Source organism: Sinohyriopsis cumingii, unplaced genomic scaffold (assembly GCF_028554795.1).
Source record: "Sinohyriopsis cumingii isolate HCF-2022 unplaced genomic scaffold, ASM2855479v2 utg000229l, whole genome shotgun sequence".
In the NCBI taxonomy this organism is placed as follows: Eukaryota; Metazoa; Mollusca; class Bivalvia; order Unionida; family Unionidae; genus Sinohyriopsis; species Sinohyriopsis cumingii.
Window position 1 is genome coordinate 254,462 of NW_028315879.1, and position 10,062 is coordinate 264,523.

Sequence of the window (10,062 nt, forward strand, 5' to 3'; positions counted from 1 at the left end):
CACTGCTTATAGGATTACCTATTATTAGAGCAAGAAACAACTGTTGAGTATTATTTAAAACAAAGATGGCACTGGTGATACTGGTTTAAACCTGATTCTGATATATGAAGTTTACCTATAATCACCTGGGGTTGTTCAGTCAGGAGTGTCTCAGTAATCATCACAAAAACTGTTAAAATCTCCTGACAAATCAAGCTATGTTGAGACTGGAGGCATGGGAAAGAGTTGTGATTGCAGAGACTCGTGTTTGTCTCTCAGTTGTAATTATCATATCAAAGTTTCCTGACATAATAAATATTTCTGAGACAGAAAAAATGTAAAGGCAGTGTGAAAGCTAAAATGCATGTGGACACTGGCTCTTTCCTGATACCGGTACTGCAATCTGTATAATCTGAACAGGTCTGCTGTTTGCTATCCGTAGTTCACTTGAGTCTCGGCATTAATCCTTACTGACCAGTGCTTCATTCTTTGATACTTAATGATTTAACAATAGATATAAAACTGTAAGTGACAAGAAGTGAATGAACACAGGTATTACAGAATAGTTGTCATTGTTTCGAGAAAGAAAACAGGATAAGCATTGGAAAAATGTAGGGCAAATGACAAAGATCATCTATTTCTAATATGTCTTTGAAAAGATTCTCAGTATAAACTGCACGTTACAATTCCAAAAAAGAAAAAAAAAGTGATTATAGGCTTATTTAAAAACAAGGACGAAAAAAAATTAACATTTCAATAATACTAATAATAATAATTATTATTACTATTATTATTATTATTACTGAATCTTTAATAACGGTCTTTTTCCGTAATGGTCCTTTCTGACCTCTTACCTGCCTTTCTGGATCGGACGTTTTTAACCCATGCCTTGTCCGTATAGGTCCTCTCTGACCAGACACGCAAAATCAACAGAAAAGTGAGTAATTATGAACAGACCCTACTGAAAACAATTTAGACTGTTTAACCTTTCCTTCACCATGCAATAATCAACCAATCATGTCATTCAGAAGCGTTCGATCCATAAACGTATAAAGTCAGTGTCCAAAACAAACAAAAAAAGAATCTTATGCGGTCGCCATCTTTAAAATAGCAACTTCCGGTTAGCACGTAAACGACCCCTCAGTTGGACATAGGACACAACTAATTTTACTATATGTTCTCTACATTTGTTTCTCAGTACTGACCTTTCCACTGTGTGACAATCAATACAAATCATATGTTAATCTAAAATTCCTTCAAAGATGACTTCACGGTGAAGTTCTCGTCAAAGGTTGACCTGCTCTTTTTTTAGATGCTGGACTGTCAACATAGCAGCATGTAAACAGAAGACAGATTTCACTTACGGATCATCACCAAGGCCTATTACTCACTGCGCACTGCCGCCGAAATACACACAGACAACAACACCCAGAGCTCATATTATCAAGAATAAACAGTTACCTTTAAATCCCTACCAAAAATGCGTAAATAAAACTCTTCTATCACCACCAAAATGAGAGAGGAAAAAAATGTTCTAAAAATAGACTAGAACTACATTCGTGGGTACTGAACTGGAAGCATTAATTGTGACGTAATTCCATTTGGAATCAAACGAAGTTCAAACAGTTTAAGGTCATTACAATTAAAATCATTGAAGGATTATGATAGTGAGTGTGCTTCAAAACTATCATAATATTAGACCAGAGCAGAAGCTACAACTATGCCATCCAAGTTTCTGAAATTTTCAAAACAATCGTAGTCCTATAGTGTGACTGCACTAAAACTTTAATGTATCAAGAGTTTATACTAGATGTTAAATTTAAACAATAAATAAAAGTAATTGTAAGAAACGGCGTAATAGAACGCCCCTGAAAGGCCAGTAAAGATGGACATGAAAGTGAGGCTGTTGTTTTTTTTTTAGGAAGGAAAGAGTTGCGTCCCTTGTTAGTCCACGCTTAAAAATGCAGACTGTTATAATTATTGATTTTGCTGTCACAGCGAAGTTGATGCCACCGATGTCAATCTTCCCAATATGCGCTTGAAAACTAATAGCACATTAAGGAATATATCAACAACAGAAAAAACGTTTATGACTTAATCAACATCATACAAACTCACAAAATGTGTGATGTAGATAATATAAGTAACAATACTCTCAAAGGTACCACTTCATCCATAGTTCAACCGCTGTGTCCTATTCAACATGTCCCTTGCAAAGAAACCTCAACCATATTTAGTTAGAGTGGAGATTTAAAACTACACATGAGGATGCATACTGGCGAAAAACCATTTAAATGTGAACTGTGTAATAGTACGTTTAGTCGCAATGGAAATATAAAACGACACATGAGGATGCATACTGGATAAAAACCATTTAAGTGTGAAGTATGTGGTAAAATGTTTAGTTGCAGTGGAGATTTAAAACTACACATGACAATGCATACTGGACAAAAACCATTTAAGTGTGAAGTGTGTGATAGTACGTTTAGTCGCAATGGAAATTTAAAACGACACATGAGGATGCATACTGGAGAAAAACCCTTTAAGTGTGAAGTATGTGGTAAAATGTTTAGTTGCAGTGGAGATTTAAAACTGCACACCAGGATGCATACTGGAGTAAAACCATTTAAGTGTGAAATATGTTGTAAAATGTTTAGTCAGAGTGGAAATGTAAAAGTGCATATGCGGATGCATACAGGAGAAAAACCATTTAAGTGTGAAGTATGTGGTAAAATGTTTAGTTGGATTGGAGTTTTACAACGGCACATGAAGATGCACACTGGAGAAAAACCATTTAAGTGTGATATATGTGATGTCATGTTTAGACAGAGTGAAAATCTAAAACTACACATGAGAAGACATACTGGAGAGAAACCATTTAAGTGTGAAGTGTGTAATAATACATTTAGTCGCAATGGAAATTTAAAACTACACATGAGAATGCATACAGGAGAAAAACCATTTAAGTGTGAAGTATGTGGTAAAATGTTTAGTTGGAGTGGAGATTTAAAACTGCACATGAGGATGCATACTGGAGAAAAACCATTTAAGTGCGAAATATGTGGAAAAATGTTTAGTCACAGTGGAAATTTAAAAGTGCACGTGAGGATGCATACTGGAGAAAAACCATTTAAGTGTGAAGTATGTGGCAAAATGTTTAGTTGTATTGGAGCTTTACAGCCGCACATGAGGATCCATACTGGAGAAAAACCATTTAAGTGTAAAATATGCAATAGCTTGTTTAAACAGGGTGAATATCTAAAACTACACATGAGAATACATACAGGAGAAAAACCATTTAAGTGTAAAATGTGTCATAGCATGTTTAGTCAGAGTGGATATCTGAAACTCCACATGAGACTACACACTGGAGAAAAACCATATAAGTGTGAAGTATGTGGTAAAATGTTTACTGTACGAGGAAGTTTACGGAAGCACACGATGATACATACTGGAGAGAAACCATTTAAGTGTCCGGTATGTGGTAAAATGTTTAATATACATGCAAATTTAAAGAGCCACATGAGGACACATACAGGTGACAAACCATATAAGTGTGAAGTTTGTGGTAAATTGTTTAGTATGCATGGAAGTCTAATGAGGCATATGAGGACACATACTGGGGAAAAACCATTTAAGTGTGAAGTATGTAACAAAATGTTTAGTGTACATGGAAGTCTAAAACAACACAGGAGGACACATACTGGGGAAAAACCATTTAAGTGTGAAGTATGTAACAAAATGTTTAGTGTACATGGAAGTCTAAAACAGCATATGAGGAGACATACTGGGGAGAAACCATTTTAGTGTGAAGTATGTAATGTTTAGTGTACATGGAAATCTAAAACAGGACATGAGGATGCATACTGGGAAGAAAACATTTTAGTGTGATGTGATGGAACTCTGAAGGAGCACATGAGAATACATGCTGGAAAAAAACCATTGAAGCGTGAAGTTTGTGGTAAAATGTTTAGTTGCTGTGGAGATTTAAAACTGCACATGAGGATGCATACTGGAGACAACCCATTTAAGTGTGAAGTAAGTGGTAAAATGTTTAGTTGCAGTGGAGATTTAAAACTGCACACGAGGATGCATACTGGAGAAGAACCATTTAAGTGTGATATGTGTGATGTCATGTTTAGACAGAATGAAAATCTAAAACTACACCTGAGAATACATACTGGAGAAAGACCATTTAAGTGTCAAGTATCTGATATGTTTAGTCGCAAAGGACAATTAAAACTACACATGAGGATGCATACTGGAGAAACACCATTTAACACATTAACCGCTCGAGGTTTTTGTCATTTTCGGCTGAAAATCGAGTAGGAAACACATTTTGAAAGCTATTTCTGAATAGATCTGACAACACCAAATTACCGGAAATCTATCAATAACATACTGCCTAGTTCTATTAGAAACATTGTTTTTCATTGGCTATTTGACTCGTGCATGAGCAGAAGGGTAAAAGTTGGAGTTCTTAGTTTTTCTCCTTTTTTTTTGTTGCTAAACGGAGCCATTATTTTTGAATTGAGGCCACTCTTTATTCCAGATGCCCATCTTATCCTACTTTTTGCACAGGCTCATCTGTCTGTTTGCAGTTCATACCGGTTTGCCTTAGATCTGAGACCAAAAGGTCTAAAATACAGACACAAAACCAGAATCCGACTATGGGCAAATTTTGGGTAGAAAAAAGTCTGGTCCAAAAATTGAGGCTTTTTTTATCTGTATTTTGTAGTACAACTAGATATTCCAGATTATTTGGTATCATTGTAGAGCTACATCTGTCTGCCTTTCTATAATACCACCCACTTTAGTGTATCATGCATGACCATGACCCTACAGAGCTCGGCAGTAGGCTACTACCTCCTGCCATGTTAAATCATCGCTAGGGGTTAATGTGTGAAGTATGTGTTAAAATGTTTAGTTTGTGTGGAAATTTAAAAGTGCACATGAGGATGCAAACTGGAGAAAAACCATTTAAGTGTAAAATGTGTGATAGCATGTTTAGTCAGAGTGCATATCTGAAACACCACATGAGACTACACACTGGAGAAAAACCATATAAGTGTGAAAGTATGTGGTAAAATGTTTAATGTACCAACAAGTTTACAGAAGCACACAATGATACATACTGGAGAAAAACCATTTAAGCGTAAAAATGTGTGAAAGCATGTTTAGACAGTGGATATCTGAAACACCACATGAGGATACATACTGGAGAAAAACCATATATGTGTAAAGTATGTGGTATAATGTTTAGTGAACCAGCAAGTCTACAGAAGCACACATTGATAGATACTGGCAAAAAAACATTTAATTGTCAAGTTTGTGGTAAAATGTTTAATATACCTGGAAATCTAAGGAGCCACATGAGGACACATACAGGAGAGAAACCATTTAAGTGTGAAGTGTGCAATGCTATGTTTAGTCTCAATGGAATTTAAAACTTCACATGAGGATGCACACTGGAGAAAAGCCATATAAGTGTGAAGTATGTGATAAACTGTTTAGTCGGAGTGGAAATTTAAAACAGCACATGAGGATGCATAGTGGAGAGAAACCATATAAGTGTGAAGTATGTAATAAAATGTTTAGTGTACATGGAAGTCTAAAACGGCACATGAAGACACATACTGGAGAAAGAATATTTAAGTTTGAACTTTGTAATGAAATGTTTAGTGTATGTGGAATTGTAAAACATCACATGAGGATACATACCAGGAAGAAACCATTTAAGTTTTTGATGTTATGGAACTTACAGAGAGTGGATGTCTGAAGGCGCACATGAGGATATATGCTGAAAAAAAAATCATTGAATTGTGAAGTATGTGATAACATATTTAGTTTACATAGATGTCTAAAGCAGCATATGGATACATACTGGAGAGAAACAGTTTACCTGTGAAGTGATTACATTCATTGAGAGTGGACATCTGGGAAGACACCTCTGACTACAATGCCGTAGACCCATAATGGTTTAAGCTCTGATCTTATCCTTTAGCTTACAGTGGAACAAATAAAACTACTGCCACATACAAAAAGATGAATGTTTATGCTAATCTTACCATGTCTACCATGACAGATACACTTATGCAAAGTTTTCTGGCACCAGATCAGGGAGATTTGTATTCAAAATCAGGGAGATTGGGTCCAAATCAGAGAGATTAGTGTAACAACTATATTTCTCGTAAGATTAAGTGCGAAAGTGCAGATCGTACCACATCTAAGTAAAATAACTCTATGAATAATAGTTACTGAACTTTATTATTTTTGTTATGTGTTATTTTCTTAATCTCGCAAAAAAATAATTTAAGAATCTTCACAAGATTCACAGTGGTTCCAAAAATAATGACGCAATGGAACCTCAAACACTCAAACTTTGTTTTTTTTTTCAACATATGTTGGTTATCTTTCAGTCTTGTAGAGAAGCTCCTTTTGAGCTCAGAACACACTTTGCATTTATCTTGCACAATATTATTGATGAGGTTTTCCACAAATTTCCATGGTGGTCTGTCTGAATCTTCTTCAACATGCTGAAGCAGTGCTCAGGGTCTGCATTACTGTGTGGCAAGCTGAGTGCTGCCATACAGAGCATCACTAGATTTGGGAATCTGGGTTTCTTTAAGGGTGTGGAAACTCTTCTCATGTCTACCCAGAAGATATCCAATGGTGTTTCTCCCTGAGGGAAACTGGGCAGGCCTGAGGCCAGGGAGAGCTGGAAGTCCCTGAACTCATCTTCAAGTTGACACTGTCAGTTGCTGTAACCAGTTTGTCACTCAGCTGAAGCACTGCATCTTCTGAAATCTCCAATCTACTCTCAGGATTCAGGTAACCAAGGGCCTTCAGGGTCTGGTCATTAAATGGAAACTTGGCTAGCATCTTTGCTGTAACTTTCTCATAGAAGGACCTCACACTCCTAAAGAAGGAGCTCAGCTGAGTTGGAGAAATGTTGCCTGGTTTGTTGCGAACAAGACATCTAGTTTCCTTACCTCCTGCTAACAAAGAGTTGTCATGCTGGTTTTCTGGTGACGTAAAGTTGACCTCCGTAATGTTGGCTGACTTTCCCATGAATTTCCGTAGAATTCGTTCCATCTCCACATGGAGGTATCCCACCATGGCATTACCAGCCTGGAACATGATGTTAAAGTCATTCAGTGGTTCCATGATGTGTAGAAGAAAGTGGTATGTCCGTTTCATCCCTGGGTTTTTAAGGTTCTCCACAGATCCGTTCACTCAACTCCCTATCTTCACAGCATTTGCATGGCACTGGAAACATGACTGAAGAGGTGGCCACTGGTGAAGGAAGCATGCAATGCATTTCTGGAGTGACAGACACCTTGTGCTACAGTGCTTGACCGGTTTGTACTCCCCATTGTTGGTAAACTGTAGGAATTCATTATACCCTCTTCGCTTGGAACTGTAAGTGAAGTGATAGTAGGTGTCAACCAGAAGTTCTTCAACTGGGACAGCCAATTTCTTCAAACCATACTGTGTACAGGTACTGGCCAAATGGCAGATACGCCCAATGTTGATTGCATTTTGTTGCTGTTCATGAACTCTGGAGAGGACAGAATTTTTCTTTCCAACAATTACATTTGCATTGTCACTGCTAACCCCTACTAGGTTCTTCCTTGGAATCTGCCTGTTTGTTAAGACTTCTTGAAGGTAGTTGAAAAGGTTTTCACCAGTTCCAATATTGCAAATGGGCATAGCCAGGAATTTGGTTGTCACTGTGATAGTCACTGTCAAACACCCTTACAAGAATTGCTACACACTTTTCATCACCACTGTCATTAGACTCATCCATCATCACTGAGAAAGGGTTTTCCTTACGTATTAAAGTTACTTGATTGTCATACATTGGGCCCAGTGCATTGTTAACAATGTTTGTTACCTTAGTTCTTTTGCAGTGAAATTTCTGAGCAATTTGCTAGTCAGGAAACAATCTTACACTAAAATGATCAGCAACCAATAATAGTAAATTATGCTCTGCCACAAAGTTAGCAAACAGAACCTCTGCTTTAGTGACACTGTCTACTGATGTACGTGCAAACATTTGCATTACTTTAGGCACATTATGTGATGATTTCTTGTTTGCAATGTGCTGTATACTTTTCAAGTCTCTTGTAAGATCATTTCGCCTCCCCCCATTAGAAATGTTCAGATGTGTGTTGTAAGCTGTGCAGTACAAAAAGCTTTCTCCCTTTTCACTATGCTTCACATATTTAAATTCGCCTATCCAAAAGCTGTTGAACTGGCAAACATATTTCTTTTTTTTTTTTTTTCGAAGGCATATTTTCCATCGAATCCATTAGTAGATGTTTCAACATAGCATCAGAATTTTTAAATATCCCCAGAAGTAGTTGTAGGAGTATACATAAATTTTTATGTGTTTGGTGATATGCCTCTGGCGGAACACACTACATACTGTGCAACAGAAAAGGCTGATGATATATCGATTGTAACGTGTCTTCTTCCACTGCCATATTGCTCCATGTGAACAATTGTAGTTCAGAATATAATTCTCAATGGTGACAAATTACATCCAAGGTTTATTTCTCGAATTGACTGAAAAGGCAGAGAACATTCTGAATGTAATAACTTGATTTACGGATTACGGTAGTTGTGAATAGTGTATTGAATGTTGTTTTAGCTGGAAATACGTATGCTTGGCAGTTTTTTTTTCTCTCCAGGAAATCAAGTTGGCAAATCGGCAGATCAAAAGATGGGGTGGAAAATCAAAAGACTCCCAGACAATTTGGGAGACTTGGCATGTATGCAGATAACAGGAGATTCTTGTAATAGATTTTCAATTAAGGTTTGCTGTGCCATATTTGGATGTCCTATGATATACGCTATCAATTTGTATCATGTTAATATGATCAGTTTATGTTTAAAATTAAGGCAGCAACGACCTTATATGGCACACTAAAAAAAGGCTGAGAATGGAAGTAGTTATCAGTTGAACTAATATGGCAGATGATCCAAAAGAAAATATCATATAAAGAAGGTATTTTGCAAGCATATGTACAATATGTAAAATATAAATAATACAATTTTGTATAGCTCTTTTGAGCACATATGTCAGAATTATTTGTAATAAACTTGTGTTTCAGCTACTAATCCAGGGAATAATGTTGTTTCTTATTTTAAGAAATTGCTTGTATTTGACAGTCAAAGTATGAAATCCTCGTTCTCCAATATAATTTGATGATGGTCTTGACATGTTGGTGTGTCATCATATAAACAGGTTCTCAGTAGTTTAAAAACTGAAGAGTCAGTTGAGCAGCAGGGGGGGCGAATCGGACATTTTGTCCAATCGTTATTTTGCTTAATTATTACTTTCTGCACTCAACGATCTAGTGTCGTCAGCGCCTGGTAAAAAAAAAACGACAACGTCGTTGGGGGATCGTCCAATCGTCATTTGGTTTAATTAACACCTTCTGCGCGCCGATCCCCAGCGTCGTCAGCGTCCAGTAAGCACATCGACGACCGCGTCGATGTCATCGCCCCCCCTGCTGCTAAGTAGTTATTTACAATGAAAATTATTTACAACTAACCGAATATTTGGTCAAGTCCGATACGATATCGTGTCCGAGGATCATGTAAATTTATCGTTACGAATCCATGTGGGGTCGACTGAGCATGACTAAAAAAGTTTCGAAAAACATTAAAGTCCATGTCACCGCCGCACCATGTCTGCCAAATATTTCGTAGCGTGTGTGTATCAACGCCGTTGAACACAGCAAGAATATTACAGTTGTCTCTAATTACTTTTGGAATCTGAGTGTATCGTTGAGTGACATATATCACGTCAGTGTTTTTATGCCTGCCTCTGGAAAATATCCTAGCTGGGTTTTTTTGATTGTCTAACATAACATCATCGTACACGACTAGATTGTTAACGTCGCCATCAATATCATCAATACCCGGTGCATCATTGATATCCGTAATAAACTCAATAACATTTTTTTTAGCGATCGCTGATGCATTCTCGTTGAAATCTTTTAACACCTCGTAGCATCGTTGATCATCTACGCTAGGAGCCACCAAATACAACTTATCCCACTTCATCCATCT

General features: G+C 37.0%; 1 pseudogene; it reads left to right on the forward strand.

Annotated features, from left to right (window-relative positions):
- The first annotated feature begins 1,939 nt into the window (after positions 1-1,939).
- On the forward strand, positions 1,940-9,105 carry LOC149774418 (uncharacterized; annotated as a pseudogene).
- Positions 9,106-10,062: the final 957 nt, after the last annotated feature.